At 38.5% G+C, this 25,582-nt stretch overlaps 1 protein-coding gene across 2 annotated transcripts in view; it reads left to right on the plus strand.

The window, feature by feature from the left end:
* Positions 1–25,582, plus strand: part of AGBE (1,4-alpha-glucan-branching enzyme) — a 380,299-nt gene that overhangs the window by 8,845 nt on the left and 345,872 nt on the right. The gene's annotated exons all lie outside the window — the stretch shown is intronic.

Consider the following 25,582-nt stretch of genomic DNA (forward strand, 5'->3'; position numbering starts at 1 on the left):
GTTCTCCCACCACCAGTCCTGATCTCAAAAATATCCTTTGAATTAATCCTTTAGAAGCCCTTTAGCAATTTGAATGTCTCAATCATATCTCCCCTTTTCCGTCTATCGACTAATTTCTGCAACCCACAAATCTTCAACCTGTTCTCATAAGGTTCATTCCATAGACCTGCTATCATCTTGATCACTCGCCTCTGGATCCTCTCCACCTCCTCCCCATCAAGAAGAAACCTAGGTGACCAAATCTGGGCACAATAGTCGAGATGAGGTCTTATCAAGGCTTGGTACAGAGGTACAATAACTTGCTTGCAGACCAGTTTTGGATCTTTATTGAAATCTCATCACCTGGATCCAGGCCCAAGAAGATGTCAACGTTAAATCAGTGCAGAAGTCATATATTTTCATATATGACTTTGTATGGATTTCAGGAAATATATTTAAATCTAATCTCCTTACCTTATTTCTTGCTCTCAATCTCTCTCTCTCTCTCTGTATACATACAGAGAGAAAGAAAGAAAGAAAGAAAAGAATAAGAAAATCTTATTTAATATTCTGGTTGAGAGACAGTTTTAGTAATAGTTGCACTTATGCTTACACTTGAATATAGGATTAAAACAGGAATATAATTCCTTGTCAAGTATAATATGCATGTATCTGTGTATATAAAACAGTTGGATATAAAATTTAGCATTATTTGCACAAATTTTACCTTCCTTAAACTACTGCTAATACTGTATAAATCCCAAATCGACTCAACCTCAAAATACTGCTTACACATTTGGAGTAGTGTACATGAAGCATTCTCATGAGAATGTTTAATTGCCATCCAGAAGAAGACCATGATTCCTCTTACAAATTCATCCCAACTACTAATAGTCATTCTTTCTTTTATGGTGAAACCTGCGGGGTATTCATAAAATAACACGTATGCCACAGTAGATAACTTTTTAATATGTAAATATTTCCTGTGATTTAATATGTAAATTGATTTTGTGATTAATGTTTTCAATTCCATGTTGTTCAAGACCAGATTTGTGAGGTTTGATGAGATGGATGTTGTCTTGATGTTCAGAGATACATTATTATTATTTACGGCATCTTCGTGGAGTCTGGAGACCCAAACCAACCATCATACACAAAATCCTATCATATCTCTCCATGAATCCATTCACTATCAGAGAACTCTCAACCAATTCTGGCAATCCATTCCGTTCACTCTCCACGCAAAAAATCTGGTCTGCACACCCTACTAACCACACTCTCACACAACGTCCACAGATTGCCACTAGTTCTCTGACTAATTGGATACTGCTACTCTTTGTCATATATTGAAAAATTTCACTTGCATCAGTTTTATAAAACCCCTTTAATATCTTAAAAGTTTCTATCATGTCCCCTCTTTTCTGCCTATCAACTAAACTTTGTAACTCACAAAACTTCAGCCTATGGTCATAGTATATTTTCACATACCTGTGTCACCATTTTGGTCACTCATCTCTGAATCTTTTTTGACCACCTCCTGGTACCCATGTTGCCAAATCTGTGCACAGTGGTAAAGATGTGGCTGAATCATAGCCTTATAAAGAAGGAGAGAGAAGTTTATTTATAGATCTTCCTGTTTGTCTATTGTAAGATAAGTTACAAGAACATGGTACTTTGTATATGCCAGGTAGCATCATTGGTTTAAGTTTGTCTCTTGGGTAAGGTAACAAGTTGTGAATTTGGTTGATGGATTTATTGGTAACAACAAGTTTGTATTTTTTTCATAACTTTTGCTAAATGTTCAGAGATTCCTTTAATATATGGTATAGGAGTCCTGTGGGACTTCTTGTCTGGTTGAGTTGCAGGATGAAATGAGAAAAAAATTGTTTAAAAATTTCATCAACAAATTTTTTATCTAAATATAGTCATAAAATTAGTACTGTGCAGTTCTAATAAATGAGTATGTTGATTTATTTTTGTAATAAAAAAAATAGTCAAATGTTGGCTAAGTGGTTAGCATACTCTTTCCAAACAACAGGTTGTAGGTTCATATCTCACCACAGGTATGGATGTTTGTGAATGTCTTTTAAGTGGAAGATGAATTATTTAATTTTCTGATGTGAAACTACCACCTGGTTTACTGAAGCCCTGAAGTGGCTTGAAATAATTCTGTTTGGTCTCTAGAGCAGAGTTTTCAGATTATGTATAAAATTAATCAAAAAAAAAAGTCATTAGTCATCCAACCACGAAGTCTGTGTTAGAGAAGATCCAAAACATTTCACAAACCACTAACCAGCATTTGCACAACACCTATCTTACTTTGCTTGGGACTAATTCACCAGCAAATCACTCAAAACTGATGGCAACCCATTCCATTCATTCACAACTCTCAAAGCAAAAAATCTAGTTCTTCATACCCTTGCTCAATTTCTAGTGATGAACCCTAGTTCTCCATCCATGTACCGAAAAATTTCCACTGTATTAATCCTGTAATGACCTTTAAATAACTTATTGTTTCTATCATATTTTATCTTTTCTGCCTGTCAACTAATTTCTGTAACCCACAAATCTTCAACCTTTCTCATAAATAGCATTCTGTGGACTTGCCACCATCTTGGTCACTTGCCTCTTTGCCTCTTCTTCATCCCCAAGAAACTCAGGTGACTAGATCCATGCACAATAGTCTATATGGAGCCTGCATCAAGGCCTTATAAAATTTTATATTAACTTCCTTATCTACACTTGCGTGTTTTTCAATAACCAGGTGAACCCATGAGTTACTTAGGCATTTCTTCAGTATACATCTGAACATCTTCACAGTCTATCAACACCCACATATCCTTAGCGTCATCAATTTCCTGCAGTTCCATTAATGCAGCACAGGGTAATCTTTTCATCCCAAAATGCATAACCTTCTACTTTGCCACATTAAACTAATAGCCATTCTCCTTTGCCCATACCGTCAGTTTGTTTAAATTATCCTGTAGGATCTCTTCATTATTAGAAACTGTTGTCTTACCCAGTTTTGCATCATCAGTAAACAGCTGAATATTTCCCCTGAAATCATTTCCTATATTTTTAATGCATAATTTAAATAACAATGGCTCAGATATAGAGCTCTGTAGTACACTGCTAGTCACATTCCTTCTCTTGGACTCTTCTCATCCATAAACTACTCTAACATCTATTCATTAACCACTTTCTTATCCATCACCAGTTTCATATTCATTCCCATTTGCTTCAGTATATATAATTGAGTTTCATGTGTATTCTGTCAAATGCCTTTGTAAGTCCTCGGTGATATAGTGGTTAGTATCCCCGCCTGTCATGTGGGAGACCAGGGTTTGATTCCCCGCCAAGGAGGATAAACTTTTGACAGCCTGGCTGGCCGAGTGGTTAGCGTATCTGCTCTCCAACCAAAAGGCTGCTGATTTGAATCCCGCCGTGGACATGGATGTTTGTGATTGTCTGTGGAAATACTAGTGGTGGTGATCAGCAGTAGATAGCGTTGGTATAGTTGCAGTCAGTTGGTGGAGACAGAGTTATAGAGCAGGTGCCCTCCCTCGATGAATCTGTGGACTCCCTGGAGTTGTCAAATAATAATAATAAAAAAAAAGTCCAGTAATATAATTTTGTAGTTCTCCTTATCCAACTCATCTGTAATCTTATTATAAAATGTGAGTTAATTAAATTACTGAGACATACTCTGCCTTCCACAAAATCATGCTGCCTTCCCAATATAATATCCCATTCCTATCCACCCATCCCTGAATTTTGCTGTTAATCAACTTGTTTTAAAATTGTAATAATGTAAGCAGGCATACTATTAAAAATAAGGAAATGGGAAAACTTACATAAATAATTTATTCTTTAACGGTAAATTAAAGGTGGAGACAGAGTTATAGAGCATCTTCAATATAGAAATGAAATAGCATAATATACAATTAACAGAGAGATTCTAAAACGCACCACAATAACTACAGTCAGGTAACAAAGTGATCTGCAAATTCCTAATTATAATATATGTATACATAATTAAATAAACAAAATTAGGAAAGGTTATTATTTTTTTCAATCTTCTGTATTCCATAAAGGAGATAAATGTAGGCCATCAGATCTATTTAAGTTTGGACAATGAACATACCATCTCTACTAAGTGTAGAATTCTCTGAAATACAACTAAAATCTTACATAAGAGCAGATTTCTTATGGAACAGCTTTATTAGTATTACTTCCAGGATTCCATGGAGTCTGAAGACTCATCATGGGAGGGCAAATGTTCGTAGGCCAAGATAACTATCGTACTTTGCCTTGCAGATGTTTAGTGGTGGAGCACTCAATATCTGCTATGGCAATGCATTCTACTCATTTACCATCCACCATGCAAAAAAAAAGTTTATTTTCACTTCCTTAATCACATTGGCATGAGTAACTGATTTCAGACCAAATTCCAGGCACTGCTGATTTCTCTCTTCTTCAGTTAATCAAGCCATTGCGCACCAGTTTGTTTTTCCTTAATTTATCACAGCCTCCACCTCTGTAATTCCATGGTATCTGTTTTTCTGTGAAGCTTGTACCTGCCATGTCACTTCCCACATCAAAACCACATGACAACTTTCCCCAGTTGGCAGCATGAGACGATGTTATTGCATCCAACACTTGCATAAAGTTGAAGCTACACATACTACATACTACATAATGTAGTTAGTTGCTAAATCTTCCAAGGATTTCAGTCTTCTTATTTACACATTATTTTCTACTCCCATTCAGTGCCTCATAGTTAAGTCACCCATTATTATCACTTTCCTGTCACTCACTAGTCTCATCTGGCTGAATATTTTTGAATCATCTCGGTCTGCATTTCCTGGCCTGTAGCAACATCCCACTAAATATCTAAAGGTCTCAAAGCCATTATTGTCACTGCTTTCTACATTAAAAGGATACAACTTGTCTGAAATCATCAGTAATACTCACCTCCTCTTATCTTTTCTGTCTTTTCAAAAAAATGCTATAATCATAATATTCTATTTCTGTGAATGCATCAATCTCCCGATGATATTCTGGCATCTGGGACACTAGTGACAAAATTAAAGAATCGGAAGAGATTCTAAACAAATCCATGAGCGGATTAGAAAAATGGTCAGATGAACTTACTCGAAATCAACCCAGATAAAACAAAACTGAGCACCTTTAGAACAGACAGGAAAAATAGACATTCCTACAATCTGAACGTCATGATCAACAACAGGTTAATTGAAAAAAGTTGTAAATCCAAAATACCTTGGTATTAGGCTTGATGAGGAATTACGTTTTGCTTAACACATCTCTGACATTTCCAACAGGGCTCAAAAAACTAAATATATTGAAAAGGCTTTGAAGAACAAATTGGGGTGCGAAGCCAAAAATTCTCATAACTGCTTACGCTACACTAATAAGGCCAATAATGGAACATGCAGCACCTATCTGGTCACCTTCTGCTTTATCAGTAAAGGAAAAATTAGGCAAAGTACAAGCAAAGAATACAAGATTATCTTTGGTGCTGTCTCATCCACTAACAACATCAGAGCCCAACAGGAATGTGGGCTTGACTTGCTGGAGGAGAGATGGAAATTTGCCACCATAAAATTCATTAATAATATCAGAAACTACCAAAGTGATCATATCTCCCTAAAAAACTTATGAACATAGGAATCAAAAATGCAGACTTCTCTGATCAACTTTACAATATGATGACACTATCAGGAAGGAAATAGGTCTTGATTATCTAAATGCCCACATAAGCAAAGAACCGCTATTTTCCAGACCTTTACCTTCAGATACCTCCATAAATCTAAACCTTACCGAACCTTGTACAAAAAAAAAATCAAAAGAAATAATATTCAAAGAAAGAGGAATAAATACTATCAGCCTTCTTTCATTCTCCAAACAAGTTACTTGTTATACCAATGGATCATCAGACACCAGTATGATTAATGGGGGCACTGGTACTCTCCTTCTCCTCCAGAAAGGTGAAAAACATCCAATAAAAGTTGGATCTGGGAGTTGGATCACTGGTAAAATTGCTTCCAATTTTACCAGTGAACTCTATGCAATAAATAAATCACTCGAAGTCTACTTAAAATTATCATCTCAACAATTAGAGGGAATTGTAATTTACAGTAACTTAAGACTAGCAGTGGAGGCAATCAAAAATGGCAATACCAAGATATCCATAAATTCTTAAACCAGCTAAAGTGTATGGGAAAAAGTTGCATTTTACAATAGATTCCTGCTCATGTAGACATTGATTACAATGAAGCAGTTTTTAAATTAGCAAAAGAGTCCAGAGATTCAACCAAGAAACTGACATGGTAACTCTTGCTGATGCTAAGACACTAGCAAAATCTAAATGAATTCCACTAAAATCAGATATACAACACCAAATTTCCAAAATGAATGTTGACAGAAAGACTTCCACTGTGATAGCAAAACTCCGAATAGGACATCTTAGAGGAATGAAGATCAGTATGGATGGTACAGGAACATATAAAAACTGCAAGAACTGCCCTAACACTGAACTGACACCCACTCATATTTTTACCTGTCCAGTAATTACAGCAGCCTTGTAAGCATTAGACCCTTATCCTGAACAACAACTCTATATGAACAAAATCATTGACCAAAGCAGTTTAAAGAGCACATGGAAATATCTAAGACTCCTCGAAGGACAAGACAATAACAAAAATATCATCCTCCATTAACCATGTCTCACTGACAACAATAATTTGCCAATAATAATGGCCTCAAAAGCTTCACCCTTATTCCTAATGCATCTTGCAGTGATGTATATAAGCAGAGTGGCTTCCCCTGATCCTGCAATTCCTCATCATTCAAATTCTTTGACTTTTTTTTTTCTATTTTATTAATTATATATCTTTATATAGTCTGGAAACCTTGCTCTAAAGACCTAACATGGAACTTTTTCAAGCCACTTTGAGCCTACAATAAGTGGGGTGACCCTACCTGGTGTTGGTTCCAAATTTCATCACCATCACCAGGTGATGAAATTCATCTACCACCCAAAGACAATCACAAACACCCATGCCTGTGGCAGGATTTGAACTTGTTGGTTGGAGAGCAGATAATGCTCTTCAAATCATTTGGCTAACCAGGCTGGTTGAGGCCATTCATACATCCTTGTCTTCCTTTGTCATTTATTCCATTCACATACTCAAGTCCACTCTTCCTGCACATTCTAGCAATCATACCATTCATACTACTATCAAACCTTGACAGCACATTCTTAATTCTTCTTCTCCAACTCTTCTGCTTGCTTCACTGTCTTTAGCAAAAGTTGCATGTGGTAGCACAGAATAGGCTCCATCTGTGGACCTACACAGTCAACTCTGCTGCCTCCCCCCCCTCTCTCTTTATATTATTATTATTATTATTATTATTACGGGCGACTCAAAGAAGTCCTTAGACTCATCGAGGGAGGTCCTGAACATCATGCCCATCACAACTATTTGACGTTCACACAGTATCTATCATACTTTGCCTTGAACTCATTCACTGTCATCGCACCCACAACAGACTCTGTCAGCTTATTCTACTCATTCACCACTCTAAAAGTAAAAAACCCAGCTCTAACACTCTTATTAACCACACTCTTGCCCAGCTTCCATGGATGTCCCCTAGTCCTCCCACTACTAGGTCCTGTTCTCAAAAATATCCCCTGAATTAATCCTATAGAAACCCTTCAGCAATTTGAATATCTCAATTATATCTCCCCTTTTCTGCCTATCAACCAATTTCTGCAACCCACAAATCTTCAACCTGTTTTCATAAGGTTCATTCCATAGACCTACTATCATCTTGGTCACTCGCCTACATATCCTCTCAATCTCCTCCCCATCAAGAAGAAACCGAGGTGACCAGATCTGGGCACAGTAGTCGAGATGAGGTCTTATCAAGGCTCGATACAGAGGAACAATAACTTGCTTATCTCTGCTCGTCAAAGTATTCATTTGATGAGCTGATTTATCCACTTTTGCAATGTGCCCCCTAAACTTCAACTCCCTATCCACCAACTCTCCCAAGTCCCTGGCCTCATCAGTCTCCTGGAGTACAGTTCCACCAATATGATATACTGCTGCTAATCTTTTCACCCCAAAATACATAACTTTACATTTTGCCACATTAAATTGACATCCATTCTCCTTAGCCCAGACCTCCAATCTAGCCAAATCATTCTGCAAAATTTTGACATCTTCTGCATTCACTATCGCCCTACCCAACTTTGCATCATCAGCGAACAAATGAACCATTCCTCTCAGTTCCTTCCCTATATCGTTAATGAACAAATTAAACAGCAGTGGTCCAAGAACAGAACCCTGTGGCACACCACTAGTCATAGGCCATCTTTTGGACTCTTCTCCTGAGTAAACTACTCTCTGGTATCTCTCCATCAACCACTCTCCTATCCATCTCACCAACCCTATATCCATTCCCATATGTTGCAGTTTACGGATTAGAATTCCATGTGGTATTCTGTCAAAGGCCTTAGCCAGGTCCAGCGGTATCACTGTAAACCCTTTACCCTTATCCAGTTCAGCCGTCACTGTGTTATAAAACGTGAGCAAGTTATGAGGCATGATCTACCCTTCACAAAACCATGCTCTCCCCCATACAGCATCTCATTTTCATCAATCCATTCCTGTATTTTTCCCTTCACTACTTTCTCCAAGACCTTGACAACGACTCCTGATATGCTGATCAGTCAGTAATTTGCAACTGTAGTCTTGATTCCTCCTTTATGCAGTGGAACTATTTCCCCTCTTTCCACCCCTTCGGGACTAAACCAGATCCAAGACTCAGATTAAACAATATGGTCAAGGGCACTGACAATTCTTTAGCTGCTTCACTTAAGACCCGTGCTTGTATACCATCCAATCCCACAGGTGTATTCACATTAAGGTTCTGTAATAGACTATTCACCTCCACTTCATTCACCATAATTCCCATATAAACTAATGGTTCTTTCATTCCTTCAATGTCACCACCTGGATGATATACTCTTACAAAGTGCTCCCTCAGTAATTCCACTATATCGACTGATTCAGTGACCTCCCTACCATCAGCATTCCTTAAAATCATTCTGCTGTGTACAAGTTTTCTTTTACTTGCAGCATATTGAAAGCACTGTTTGGGATTCTCTTTAGCTTGCATGGCTAATTTCCTTTCATCATCCTCTTTTGTTTTTCTTACCACACTTGTTACCCTTCTAGCCTACGCTTTATACCGGTCATGTGCCTGCAGGTCACCTTTCTCCTTAAATTCCTTCCACAGTTGTTTCTTTTTTTGCAACTCAATTTTAATGGTGTTATTCATCTATTTAACCCCTACGTGATTTACTTCAGACTCTAGGTATACAGTCAGCCGTAACCTCTTACAAATGCTCCTTGACCTCTTCCCGTGCCCTATCAACATCCATCCCTTGCAGTTTTACATGCCATGGCACTGAACCAAGCAATCTCCTACGCTTGTCATACTTACCAGCCCGATAATTCCACATGTACCCTGTTTTAATCGAAAATTTCACACATTTAGCCATCTCCCAGGTAAACACCCTATTATCACTCTCACCAGTAGTGGTAACATGGTCATATTCATTATAGTCAAATTCTCAGATGCTATTACTAGGTCAAGCACTCTCGAACCCCTAGTATTTTCCATTACATGCTGTCTTAGATAATTATCCCTTAGTAACTGAATAAAATCCAGTTCCTTCCTCACATGTGTCCTCTCCTCCTTCCAATCAATGTTACCATAGTTGAAATCCCCCATAATAATTACTCTCCTTCCACTCATTTCATCAATTTGACTATGCCTACTATCTCCACTATCTATTCCATCACCTAGTCTATATTAGCACCCAACTGTACATTTTGTTCCATTGGTCTCAATCTCATGCCAAATAGCCTCAAATGAACCCATTTCACTATCCTGCAATACAACTTCTATTCTCCTTGGCATATTGATGTTATTGATGATAGCAGTTCATCAGCTATCATCAATAACACTCCTCCACCCATTTTATTCTCTCTGTCCCTCCTGAACATACTATACTCTACACATTCTATTCCACTAACTATGTCATTTTCTGTCAGCGATGTTTCACTAATGCCATTAACCTGTGGCAGGAAGAGCCAACCAAGGCCAAAAATTCTTCTCTCTTGTTCCTAATACTCCTGGCATTAGTATACATGAAATGCAGTGGTCCATTTGTCCCACCCCTATCTTGATGCATTATTCTAACTATCCTATTCGGATTTTCTGTCCTTTGTACTGGCTCGGGCTCATTATATACATTCTTACACTCAACTGCCTCACTGGTGTCCGAATATCTTCCCCTCCTTAATAGTTCTAGTTTCCCTGATTTTGCACATCCAATCTCACTTCACTCAGCAACACTTTTTCCAGTCTTTGCACACCAGATCCATTCAAATGTAAGCCATCCATCTTTTACAAATCCTTTCGCCCATCAAACTCGCTCCACACGTCCGCTAGCTCCACACCACACTGTCTACATAGCCTGCACATAAAGTCATTTGCGATTATGGCCCTCCTTCTAAACTCCTCTGTCATACTGCATCAAAAAAAAAAAAAATATATATATATATATATATACAGGGTGTTCGGGATAAATTTGACATATTTATAATTAATTATATTTTTCCGTAAGTTACATGTATTAACACACACTTCTCTTCATTTAAAAGTTTGGACCCTTCTTCATTCATATACAAGATGTCAGAAAGGATGGATAGCTGGAACCCACCTGAATCATGGAAGAGAATAACTTGTATCATGATGATTCGTGCCCGCCATCAAAATAAGGATATTACGACTGCTGCCCAATGCTCCCTGAATACAGTAAAAACAATCAGGCATGAACTAGAGACTTGCAATGGTGACTACGAGGATGTAGCAAGAAGAAAGATCCCTAGCAGACGATCTGATTGCGTTCGTACAGCAGAATTCCTCGCAAATCTGCAGGAACAGGTGTTGAAGAACCCTGGCATTGGAATTCGGGCTTTGTTCGTGGAGTTGCTAACTGTAGTCAAGCCCTGGATAACAAGGGTAGCCAATGGTAGGCCGTATGTATGGCAGCAGGATTCGGCCCCTTGCCACACCTCTGGGAAAAGTCAAAAATGGTTGTCTGAAAATTTCTACGACTTCACCAGTCCAAATGTTTGGCCTCCAAACTCCCCAGACCTTAACCCCATGGATTATTTTGTATGAAGCGCAGTTGAAAAAGACACCAATTGCACTTCCAGTAATACAAAAGCCCAGTTAATGGATAAAATTAAAACAGTTTTTGCGGCCCTTCCCAGGGAGACTGTAGCATCAGCTTGTTCGAGGTTCCGAAGCAGAATTGAAGCTGTGATCGATGCTAATGGTGGTTATTTTGAGTAAATCTTGTTGATAGTATTGTAATTAACTCTGCCTGTAATGTTTTTTTGTCAATTCATTAAATTTAATAGATACAAAGAAGATTTTCTTTTTCCTTACGAAACTGTCAAATTTATCCCGAACACCCTGTATGTGTGTGTGTATATATTCGAGGGTTGTCTGAAAGTTTTTTTTTCTAAGTTGGTACATCTGTCATAAGTATCCACGTGAAACTGCTAGTCGTTCTATCAAGTAGTTTGTTTTATACAGCTGTCTGAAGCAAAAGTGTTGTCTGTATCCCTTGAAATGGATAAAATTGAGTATCGTGTGGTTATAAAATTCTTTGTAAAAGAAGGTTAATGCCAAAAGAAATTCATTCCAAGTTCATAAAAGTTTATGGGCACTCTTCTCCTGTGTTTTTGACAATTAAGAAATGGGCTGCCAAGTTTAAACACGGTCGTACCGGCCTTGAAGATGATCCACTTGAAGGACGTCCAAATAGTGTAACAATGCTAGAAATCATTGATCAGTGCATGATATGGTATTGGATGACTGGCGAGTCAAAGTGCATGAAATTGCTGAGACTGTAGTCATTTCAAAAGAATGTGTAGGATATATTTTGCATGAAGAATTGCATATGAAAAAGCTTTGAGCAAGAATGGGTGCCACGCTTGCTCACAGCAGATCAAAAACACACTTGCATAAAAATCTCTGAATGGTGCTTGGAGTGTTTTGATGCGACTTGGATTCATCATTACACACCAGAATCCAAACAGCAGTCAAAACAGTGGACAGAAGCTGGTTGTTCAGCACTAAGGAAGATAAAGTCGGTTCCAGGAAAGATCGTGGCATTTTGTTTATTAATTATCTTGAAAAGGGTAAAACACTAACCAGGGAATATTATTCCCATCTTTTAACTACACTAGACGAGAAAATTTGTGAGAAAAGAGCCGGTTTGCAGAAGAAAAAAATCATCTTTTATCAGGACAATGCACCTGCCCATGAAGGTGTTTTGGCAATGGGAAAATTAAGGGATCTGCATTATGAATTGTTGGAACATCCACCCTATTCCCCAGATTTGGCTCGCTCTGACTTCTGTCTCTTCCCAAAACTAAAAATCTTCCTCGCTGGTCAGCATTTTTCTTCGAATCAAGAGGTAATTGCAGCTGTAGAAGGGTTGATGGAAGTTTTTTCACTTGGCTATGTTACCAATTACATATTTGGTTTGATCCTTTATCCAAGTGTAAGCAAACAAAGTTTGCACCTGAAATATTTTCAGGACTGGGGCAACTTGTGGTAAAGGTGGCATAAGTTCTGATCATTTGCCTTAGTATCTCATAATGCAAAGCACATATCCTTATGGGATCACTACCCAGACCAGTTTCGACCTTTATTGAGGTATCGTCAGTGGAACTAGACCCAGAGGTTGTGGTGGTACTATCTCTAATCCAGAGAATTTTAACAATTAGGTGTTGACACCTTTTGGCAGCTGGTATATGGTGATATGACTTTTGCATTACTTCCACCTTAGTATCACCACCTTTGGGTCTAGCTCCCACTGATGAGACCTCAGTAAAGTTCGAAATCGGCCTGGGTAGTGATTGTTTTCATAATGCATACATCCCCATACATTTTACATACCCATAAGGACAGTGGCGCACTCAGGATTTAATCTTGGAGGGTGCCAAACACTTAAGATTTAATCTTGGGGTAGGGGGGGGGTTGAGTAGACAGTTTGAGAATACACATTACGCATTGCATACGAGCTATGACTGAGCATCTGCAGTGATCACCAATACGTGATACCTGTGATCTCCTCTGGCCCGGCTCGGTCAAACGAAGTAGCGCCCGAGCATTACTTCGTTCACCTTGCATTCACAGCGGCCAGGATTCCTGAGAGCTATAGGGTCATCTTATTTGACCACTAATTCATAAGTAGCATAGAAATAGAAGACATGACACAACATAAATAAAAAAAAATGAATTTTGATTAGGAAAAGATTTTTGTAAATTTTTCTAGTTTTTTTTTTTTTTCCATTTTCTTTTTTTTTGGGGGGGAAGGCCCCTTGGCCCCCTCCCTGGGTGCGGCAGTGCATAAGGATATGTGCTTTGCATTATGGGATACTAAGGCAAGTGATCAGAACTTATGCCACCTTTACCACGAGTTGTCCCAGTCTTGAAAATAATTCAGGCACAAACTTTGTTTGCTTACACTTTGATAAAGGATCAAAACAAATATGTAATCTGTAGAGGGGTATTTTGTAGATCTTACTGAGAACCACTACAGAGATGGGATAATGGCACTGGAGCATTGCTGGAGTAAATGTATTAGTCTTAAGGGAAATTAAGTTGATAAATAAAAAAAAAATTTGAAATTATAAATTTGTTTTTTTCATTGTTAGGCTGAGAACTTTCAGATCACCCTCGTGTGTGTGTGTGTTTGTATATATATATATAGCGAGAGAGAGAGAGGAGGGAAATGAGGCTATATATATATATCTCTCTACCAATAATTGTTCAGACAGTTTAGTGATTTACAATTGATACCAGCAGGCAAACCCTAATATTGGGTATGTCCACCTTTGGCTTTGATTACCTCCTGCCTCCTTTGAGGGATCCTGATGTCTGCTGCACCGTTGGCTTTCCTCCAATGTGCAGCAGACATCAGGTGGAATTTGTCTTCATTCCCCCATCAAAGCAGCACTGAGTTCAGCGCCAGATCGAGTATGTGCTGCCCTGGACCTCAATCGGCGCTTCAATTCATCCAACAAGTGTTCGATGGGATTGAGGTCAGAACAGTCATTGAAAACGCATCTCTTCATACCATTTCATAACAGCTGCAGCTTTGTAGCATGGGGCATTGTCGTCTTGATAAAAACACAGGTCCGTTCCATAAAAACTTCACAGTGTAAGCAGCACCTGATTATCCAGAATATCAAGGTCATGGAACCACGAACAATGATCAGTGGTCACTCTCCAAACCAGCTGAATGCACCCCACACCATTATTCCTCCATCACCAAACTTTACTGTGGATGTGACACACTGTGGTCACATGCATTCACCAGGCTGCCTTTACACCCTGCCATCAGACTGGAAACAAGTGAACCTTGATTCATCGCTCCAGAGTATCATTTTCCACTGGAAAACTCTTTGCACCAGGCCAGATGAGGCACTTTGTTTGTTATTGTTGTGACCCAGTGTGGAAACCCAGGAAATGGAGTTCTTTTTGTAAAGTATTAATGCTCACCATGGTGTTACTGGTGCTCTGGAATGTATCATGGATGGTCTGTGCCAATTGCAGCCAATCTTTGCATGCCACTCATTTTAACACCCTCCTGTCACTGGCAGTCATTTTCAGCAGCTCCCCCTAGGTGTTTTCCTGTACTTGTGATGTCAGAATGTCTCTGTTTGTTGATCACATCGCCACCATTGATTTTGAATGCGGCAGTGGCATGTATGTTCATGCCACTAATGTGACAGCTCACAATGACACCTCTCTCAAAGTCGCTGAGTTCATGTTGAGTTGCCATACCACTGATGAAATACTGCTTCCTACTATATGTACACTAGTTTTTATGTTATTAGCAAACCTCGAATGTTCCATAACTTCAAATAACAGGGGTGTCCGGACAGTTATTGGTAGATAGTGTGTGTAGGAGAACAAAAACACACACACATTATTATTACATGACACCTCCAGGGAGTCTAAAGACTCATTGAGGGAGGGCACCTACTGTACAACTCTGTCTCCACCACTCAGTCTGCCAACTACAACGAACTGCAACTACCATCATCTACACCAATGCCATCTACCACCCACCACCACTAGTAACAAACAACCATGTCCACGGCAGGATTCGAATCCACAGGCTTTTGGCTGGAGAGCAGATATGCTAACCACTTGGCTATTTTGTAACTTTCATGTTGCTGTTTAGCAGAGCGCGCGTGCACACACACGCACATCTAGAGATAATAAATACTAACTAAATTTATTTAGTTAATAAATTACCATTCAATATTTCGCTTTGGTTATTAAGGCATCTTCTTGGGCACAGAGAAATGAAACTAAGTAATACATGCAGGCATACTAGCAAGAAGGCAAGCGCAAACAGAGTATGAAAGTCAGGAACCCCCACTTCTTATTCCCTCTATGGGTGTAATAATGGAAACTTGCTGAAGGTCTCAAATAACTCTCTCTCTCTCATATTTTGGGTGAAGTGAGGCAGCTGAATTCATTCAGATTTGATGAATGTTGTAATGTTGTGGCAGATTTTAGAAGTAATCTGATTTATATCTGTTCATATGTAAAAGGGAAGTTTTGTTCTATTGGATTTAGTGATTAGTATCCCTGCCATGCTCTGCTATACCAGAATGGCTGTGGTGTGAGTATATGGTGTTATCAAAACAAACATAGTTTCTGTCTTCCTCCAGATGGATATTGGTAGTTCTATCCTTTGTCCAATATATGAAAGTTCGCAGGAACAAGGGATGCCGTAGATTCCATGATGGCCTGGATGTCAGAGTGGATCTTTTGGCGAGTGGATATGGGTAGTTGATTTTAAGTGTGGCTTGGAGGATGTCTATATGTCATACTCATTTAAAACCCATGTGCTTTTTTTTTTCTGAGTATCCCCAATGTAGGGAATGTGGATTTGAGAGGGACAGAGGGAACGCCCCCCCCCCTCTCAAACCCATAATATGGTTATGCTATGTGGATGACATTTTCCATTTGGCCATGTGTCTTGGATACATTAGAAATATTTCTAGTAAACTTTCAATAGTGAAAAAAAAAGGATTTTTTTTCATTATTGAAAGAGAAAGCAGTAATTGTCTGTTCTTCCTTGACATGTCACCTGACTACCCAACAGATTTTTATCATTTTCTATCTGTAGAAAAACCTATCCGCACTGGATGTGGATAGTTTTTCTACAGGCAGTATGCAGAAGCACTATTGAGGTATATACATCATCTTTTGCATCATCACCCTTCTCAGCAGTATGGTGCTATAAAAATCTTAGCTTATCAGGCTATAATTATTTACTCAGACCACACCACTTTCTCCATAGAAATCATTCATATTCATGACACTTTTTTTTACCCTGCTCGATTGTGCCTGGATGGCATCTGAATATGGCAGCATGCAGAAGCACTATTGAGGCCATGCTTGGACTGGATTTTGGACACTGCCTGTGTGGGAAATATGTTCACAAGTCTTATCCTTACTTCATGTCTATGCTCTGTATTATGAAAAAATAGCATAGCATAATAAATTTATAATGATTGTGGCTTAAAAAGTTCCCACAAAAAAAAAAAAAAAAACACCATCAAATATTATATCCCCAAAACAGTTCTCACAGAATCTCAAAATCTGTTATTCACTTATATGGCATCCTCTATAACAGCAGTTCAAATCAATTATGACCTTCTTAAAGAAGGTCAGGATCTGTTCTGGTTCAAGATTTCCTTGCCTTTACTTGCTATTTTCGTTGCTGGTTTGTTGCATTCATTCACTGTTCTTCTAGTGACCAGCCTGACCTCTTTGATTAGTTGTCTCTGCAAGTGAATTTCATGCAGTCTAATTACCCAATCAGTTGAGATCTTCATTGGAGACTTAAGTGTATTCACATTTGAAACTGTGTCCCCCTCCCCCCGTTTCTCTAACTCACAGATCAAGTATGAAGAGAAGCTAAATTATTGCCATCAATAATCATCTTACACAAATTATTCACCTTCTTATCAGAATACCAGATAGTCCACATTCTCTCAAACCATGGATCTTTTCTTAGCCTGTGCTTCCTCTGCACTGTTGCTTCTCCTCTTAGCAGTTTGAACATAATCTTGTTGACGTTAACTTTTCTATAGAGTGACCTTCTTCCATTCGGTCTCCTCTCGTTCTCTGGCACTAAGGCATGGCATGTACAATAGTACATTTTTTTTTTTACACTCAACCTCACTCATAAAAGATTGAAAGCCCTGTACCACATTGGAACTCTGTGTATGTGGCCAAGAAAAAAAAAGAAAGAAAAAGGAATATGTTGATATGTTTTTTGAACAGCTGTAGGTCATAGTCTTCAGAAGAAACCATATGAGAAAGACTGTTCCAAAGCACAGAGGTAGATGAAAAGGAAGATGAGAAGTTGGTTTGGTATGTTTGCAACTGGACTGGACTGGAAAAAATGGTTGTTGAGTAATAATTGCTCATCTATACATGAGTGCAAGGCTTAAAGGAAGTAGAGAAATGGTAGCAGACAGTTAAGTAGAGCAGTGCTTATGAAAATACTTGGATGCAAAAGAAGCATTGGGTGGTCTATGAGAAAGTGACTGCACTAAAGCCCCCTGAGAGAAAGGAGTCACAAGTTAATTGGATGGCCCCCTCACTACGACATGTCATGTTTCTAGTAGCATCAAGAAACAGGGAAGTTTTTGGTGCATCACCACCCAATATTTAAGAACAGTATTTTAGAATTGGATGCTTTTGAATTTATACACTGTTAGGAATTGAACCGGTGAGAAGTAATGTCTTAAGCAGAAAAGGATACTTTGTTTTTTTGTAGGAGGAGGCTGTGGATGTGCTTATGAGGCTAGAGATATGAGTTGATTTAAAAAGAGAGATATAAGCTAGTGTGGAGATCTTGGTATTATCAATGGTGAGAGAATGTGGGGTATATGTATGGTCTTTCTTGTATGAAATAACATAGAATTGTGTTTTAGTAACATTAAAGTAGGCAGGATTATCCTCACCTCACTAAGGCATGGCATGTTTAAGTCACTGATTATGGAATGTCATGTGGCTTTGGATATATGTGCACTCTAAGGTTTGTCAAATGAAAAAAGAATAATGGATAGTACTGTCATCAGCCAAACTATGCATAGGATTTGCAGTTAGTGACAGAAGGTTATTTATGAATAGGAGAAAGAGTGTGGTGAAAGTACATTGACCTAGGGAACTTCTGCCTATTGGCAAGGAAATCTGAAGAAAGGAAACCATACAGTCTGATACGTAGTGAGCTACCAGACAGAAAATTGGCAATTCACTTGCAAAGTAGATAATACTTTGGCAGGTAAGCCTTTGTACCAGACTCAGTGCTCTGGAAATATCTAGAGCAGCGATTTTCAACTGGTGTGTCATGAGATTTATGAAAACCAATTAATTGAAAGAAATAATGTTGTAATTTGCGCATTTATTTATTAGTGTCTGGTCTTCCATCTTCTTGTGTGTTTAAATCAATCAAAATTATGCCTATTATTTTTTTTTGCCAGATCAAAAAAATTAAAAGAATATATTTTTAGTGTGCCGCAGAATTTTAATAATTAGTCTAGGTGTGCCGTGTTATGAAAAAGGCTGAAAATCACTGGTCTAGAGCAACAACATGGATTTCACCAAACCTGTCCGTAACTTGTGTCCCTAGATGGGTGATGTTGACAAAGAGATGATCTACTATGGATTAAGAGTAGCAGAATTCATATTGGTGGTGATTAACTGGTGGGCTTCCCAGATAGTTAAAAAGTTGACCATTGATGACTTTTCATTATTTTTATGAGAACTGATGAGACTGCAATAGGACAATAATTTGATGGCTGGTTTTTATCTCTCTTTTCTTTTCAGATCTTTATAGGATTATTTCTATGCTGAAGGGTAAATGCCATATGAGTATGAAAGATTGTAAAGACATTTACTTCTACAATCTTTCAATCATAAAGATACCCATCCTCTATGATCTTTCGATTGTAAAGATAGAAAGATCATACCTGATGGGTGTTGGTTCATGAGCACATGGGGAAAAAAGGAAATTTTTCAGAGAAAAAAAAAGGGGTAATTCAAAATTTGCCATTGATTTGACAGAGTTGTTGTCAGATTTAACAAATGTGAGGCTCTGCCTTTGTGGTGAAAGAAATCAGGCAGACTGTAGTTAGAAAAGTTGAGGTGGACAGTAATGGTTGTGGATTATTTATGGCTTTTTTGGCCAAATTTTTTTTTAAAAATTTTATTTTATACATTGTTTTTTGAATTAGTATTTCACCCCCCCCCACAACATTAACAAAATTACTTAAGCTGACTTGAATGGTTGATTTGTGGTGAAAAGAGTTAAAGAATAGGTATAGTAATTATTTTACAAAGTTTTGGGTGATAGTAGTGCTCTTCATGGTAATTTCTGTTAGTAATGCTGATGAAAAGATAGGGTGATATGCAAGATCATACCATAATTTCTTTTGCTTCCAGGAACGGTCTCTCTGATTTAAGCTGAGATTATATATATAAGCTGGGTATAGTATATAGTAGCCTGGCTTTTTTCCCACCTGATGAAATTGCCTTCCTCCAAAGCATGTTGTGCTATCTTGCTTTTTGTTTGCCTGTAATGGATGTATTTTACGTTCTTCTTTTTTCTTAACAAGGTGGTCCATCCTGCCTGTATAAAATACCAAGTTCTACACTGACAGGGGATGCTGTAGAGGATCCCAGTAATTCTTGATTTTTTCTCATGAATGTGGAAACTTTATTCAGAGATTTATGTACTATTCTGATTCTATGTTGTTTTAGGAGAGAATCTGGTTTATCTGTTGTACCTTTGATGTATGGTAAAGATATGGTGCATGTATTGTCTGTTAGGGGGAAGGTGTTCTTTTTAAGGACTTTGCTTAGGCTTTTTTTCTGTTGCACACATTTTGTTGGAATGATGTAAGTTGAGCTTGTTGTTACAGATGCAGTGATGGTATCAAGTTTTGAAAATTCCAAGTTTCTAGGATTTGATGTGAAGTGACATGTGGGTATCTGTGGGCATATGGTATACTAAACATATGAGGGATCAGTCAGCTTGCCTTATATCTAAGGTGCCCAAGAAGGCTAGAGCCCCTTTTTTTTTCTTCTTTTAAAATTAATTCAGCAATGAATATTGTTCAGGAAATGTAAAAAGTTAGAATGAGCCTGTGGTCCATATAGCGGAAACATCACAGTGTGTATATATATCTCAGCTATAATTTGGGCTTGAGGCAAACCTGGAAGCAGCACAAGTTCTATAGAACCGATTTGACTGCAATGGAACTGATGGTGATTTTGCATAGATTTTGGCATGCCACTCTGTCTTCCACAGTTTTCCTCCATGTATATAACTGTACTGTTCTCGAGATCATTTTATTCCTTTTCTTCACTAACTTGTGTATGGTTAAATTTCCCTTATAATGCTAGCCAATATTTCACCAGCTGAAGCTGGTGAAATGTTGGCTTGTAAATAATTAGTAAATCTTTATCTTCATTCCAGTTCCATGTAGTTTTTTTGTTTCAGAAACTTTGACATGACACCAATACTAATAATCGTCTGGCAGACTTGAGTCTGTCAATGCCACAAACCCATTTTCTTTATTCCTGATACTCCTGGTATTCACATATAAAAACTTGGTGAGGGATGGAAGAGATAGATACACAGTAGAATACTTAGACTTTACAAAGGCTTTTGATAGATTACTGCATGACAAATTGATAGTCAAACTAGAGTGAATGGGATTGGATATTACACTAGTGCATTGGATTGGAGATTGACTGTCTGATAGGTATCAACAAGTTGTGTATGGGGAAGCAGTATTCCAGAAGAGGAAAAGTCACTAGTGGTATGCCTCAAGGGTTATTATTATTATTACCCCAATACCTCATGGAGTCAAAGACTCATCTGGGAGGTCCTTTTATCACACACACACATCTCATCATACCAAGCCTTAGGCACACTCAAACTCCTTGCAAACACCACACTCTCAGGCAAGGCATTCCAATCATTCACAACTCTGCACGAAAAAACCTGCCTCTCACTCCACTACTCACACCCTCTTTATACAGTTTCCAGGGATGACCTCTGGTTCTCCCCTGATCTCCCACTATTCTCTGTAGAACTTCTCCACCATTGATCTTATAAAAACCTCTTACCAACTTGTAGGTCTCTATCATATCTCCCCTCTTCCTTCTCTCCACCAGACTCTGCAAATTACATCTTCTCACTTTCCTCATACTCAACATTCCAGAGGTCAGAAACTACCTTAGTCAGTTGCCTTTGGACCCTTTCCAACATCTTTTCATCCTTCTGAAAATCCGGTGACCAAATCTGGGCACAGTAGTCCATGTGTGGCCTAATCAAAGCCTTATACAACAGAACAAGAATCTCCCTACTTCTACACGTCAGTGTCTTCTGCATCATTCCCAGAAGTCTTTGTGTTGTCTTCACAATTTTGGCGATGTGTCCCCTAAATTTTAGATCCTTATCCACTATCACCCCAAGATCTCTTATTTCCTCTACCTCCAACAATATATTCTCACCAAGCATAAATTCTGCATCCCATTTTTGTTTTCCAAATGTTAAAACATTATATTTTGCAACATTGAACTCACATCCCCATTTGCTTGCCCAATCACTCAATTTATTCAAGTCTTCTTGCAAGGCCACAACATCTTCACTACTCTTTATGGTTTGTCCCAACTTTGCATCATCTGCAAGCAACTGGATATGTCCATCCAAATCTTCGCCAATATCATTAATATACAAGTTAAATAGTAATGGCCCTAAAACAGACCCCTGAGGCACTGGTCTAGTGACTTTCATTTTCCTGGATATCGCACCCCCCATACACAAATTGTTGATACCTATCAGATAGCCAGTCTCCAATCCAGTGCACTAATCTAATATCCAACCCCATCTGCTCTAGTTTGACTGTCAACTTATCATGAGGTACTCTATCAAAAGCTTTTGCAAAATCCAAGTATATTACTGTGTATCCTTCTCCTCTGTCCAAGGAAGCAGTCACTTTATTATAATAAGTAAGTAGATTACTAAAACAAGAACTCCCTTTAGCAAATCCATACTGTCCATCAAAGATTATACCATTGCTGCCTACCCAACTCTGGATCCTAGTTCTCACAAGCTTCTCCAACAACTTAACCACAACACCTGACACAGAGATAGGCCTATAGTTTGATGCTTGAGTTCGATCACATCTTTTATGAAGTAGCACAATCTTGCCCTCCTTTCACTGCTTAGGAACTTGACCAAATGCAAGACTCGTATTAAAAAAATATGTCAAGGCAGGTGTCAACTCTTTGGCACTTTCCTTCAGAATACTCATGATATATTATCAAGTCCCACAGCCTTATTTACATCTAGTTTACTCACCTCCCCAAACATCCCTTTCTCACTTACAGTCAGTCTCTCCTCCCCATCAACAACTGCTCCTAATCTCTCCATGAAGTCACATTCACAAGATTGAAAGATCTTTATGAACAGTTCATTAAGTATCTACGTCACACATTCTGCTACAGCTGTCTTTATACCATTTCCTCCAATCAGTGTCATCCTTCAATAATCATTCTTTCTTTTGCTGGCTACATATCAAAAGAACTCCTAGGATTCTTTTTAGCTTCATTTGCTAACTGCTGTTCATACCTCTTTAGCTACTCTTGCCAACCAAGTCACCCTCCTTGCCTGGTCTTTGTAGACCTCATGAAATTGGCTATTCTCACTTCTCTTATGCTGCTTCCACAATGCCCTTTTTCTCTGTATCGCATGCTTAATCTCTTTATTCATGCATCTCGCACCTACCTTATTTAACCTTCTCACTCTTGAAATGCATTCAGACGTTGCATCTGCTAGATAGTTTTTGAAAATTCCCCAAGCTGCATTGATCTCTTTTCCAGCTAACTCCTCATTCCATGCTACAACCGCAAGCTGTCTCCTGAGCTCTTCATAATCACTCCCCTTGTAATTCCACATATACTCTTTTTTCACAGGGGTCCTTGCACTGCTGGCAACCACCCTGGTATTTATCTCATGGTCACTTTCACCAATTGGTGGATGATTTGACACCTCATTTATAATTACATCCTCTGATGAGATGACCAAATCCAAGACCCTTAATCCTTGTATGCCCTCTGTTACATACTGTCTGAAATAGTTATCCCTCAAAATCTCAAGAAACTCATTTTCTTTACTTCCAGTTGCTATCTCATCATTCCAGTCTATATTGCCATAATTATAATCACTAATAATGATCACCCTTTTATTATTTGCTTGGCTAATTTGAATATACATTTCACCATCACCACCATCCACATTACCTGGTCTTTAACAACATCCCACCAAGTATTTAATCCATTCACCTCTATCTCACACCATAGTGCCTCAAAACCACTGGCACTATTTCCATCTTGCATCTCTACTTTGTATAGACATAACTCTTTCTCTATCATCAATAGCACTCCCCCTCTCTCTTTACCCTTTCTATCCTCATGAAACACATCATACCCTTCCATCTCTATTGATGTCAGGATGTCATCCTCTTCCAACCATGTCTCACTTATTCCGACAATCTTTGGGTGAACAGATGCAATTAGTGCAACCATTTCATCTGCCTTGTTTCTTATACTTATAGCATTGGTATGCCAACACAACAGCTCATTTCTGGATCTACAGCTGGTTTCACTGATACCACTCACTCGATATGATCTCTCCATGCTAGACTGGGGCCATTTCCCTTTCTGCTTCTTCATTTTAGAACGTTTTCAATTCCAACTGTTTCATCTTGATCCCTGGTCATCCCATTCTTTTCCTGCCTACACATGCTTTCACCTCCTCTTGGAGCATCCACCTTTCTCACGCTGTGTACCCCTGTTCACTTGAGCCTCACCATTTCCCTGCTCTTCTTGCACACCCATTCTCTCATTTTCTATATTCATACCACTTACTTCCCCATTCATATCCGCTTCTTCAATATCTCCTGTCTTACTCTCCTGCTCTTCAACATCACTCCCCTCTCGATCTGATTCATTCTCTCTATTCACTTCTCTACCTTCCAGCGGCAGTCTCTCCAAGCAACTCACAACATAACCATTCAAATGCAGTCCATCGCTCCCATATAGCTCACTTTGTCCCTCAAACTCATTCCACACATTAAGAAACTGTACTCCCATCTCCTCACACATTTCAGCTAGCATATCATTCATAATCCTTGCTCTCCACCTCATTTCACCACAGTCGTACCTAGGCAACACACTGACTACCTTTCCTGTCGCACTATTCTCTTTTATCCTTCTAAGCAGCCTCCTGATATCCATTCTGACACACTCTTTGTCTTCTCTCAAATCATTCGTACCTATTAATACTATTAACTCTTTTGCTCGCTCCTGCCTCATATCCAATGCCTCAATGACTCTACTCATTTTAGCACCTGGAAAACATACCTTGTGCCTTCTATCTTCTAGCACACCTTTAATAATGAAGTTGCCATACAACGTCACTCGCTCATTAACTCTTTCATGTCATCGTTATTTATTTTAATAGTTTTGACCTGAATTTTCTTAATTTCATTCTGCATCCATTTCATTTCTTTCCTCATCCAATCCAATTCAACTTCTGAATCTCACGACACATTCTCTCTGTCATTAAATCTTTCTAACTCTCGACCTCCCTCTTCTCACTTTCATTCATCCTTCTTTGTTTCCGTACTTTCGGTCCAACATACGTCCAACTTTCGCTATCATTCTTTTCACTTTTGCTCTCATTTATCTTTCTTTGTTTGCGTACTTTCGGTCTAACATGCATCAAACTTTCGTTATCATTCATTCTTTTTTCGCTATCATCCATTCCTTCGATTTCTCCGTCACGCCATTTCTAGTTTCATTCGTTCTCTTAATTTTGTTTCCTTCTGCCACTCTCGCCTCACTTTCGTCCCTTTTAACATCCGTTATGGTTTTCAAATTGCTCTTCTTTTTTTTAGTGATTTTTGAACATATTTTCGCCTCTCTTCTCACCATCCTTCTCTTTCAAACGTGCACTCATGTTTCCCATGACATTCTCGTTACTAACACTTTCTGTCATCAATTTGATATTTGCATTCATCAATTCCTCGTTCAGGTCACACTTCGCACACACCCTTTTTCCACCCATGCTAAACATCCACAAATCATTTATGTAATCAAAGAAATACATATAACAGACCTCACACTTAACGAAATGACTGAAATCTAAATTAAAATCATGTGATGACAATGCCGCCACCATTTTTTTCTCTCTACAGGTTACTAGGTCTAATAATAATGATTTCGTAATTAAGTTTAGGCATGAAAAATCCCTAACACTAATAATACCGGTAGCGCACAACGTTTACAGCCGCTCTTACTCAAACAATTATGCATA

This window comes from Typopeltis vanoorti, chromosome 21 (assembly GCF_054136105.1).
Source record: "Typopeltis vanoorti isolate ZY-2024b chromosome 21, IOZ_Tvanoo_1.0, whole genome shotgun sequence".
Classification (NCBI taxonomy): Eukaryota; Metazoa; Arthropoda; class Arachnida; order Uropygi; family Thelyphonidae; genus Typopeltis; species Typopeltis vanoorti.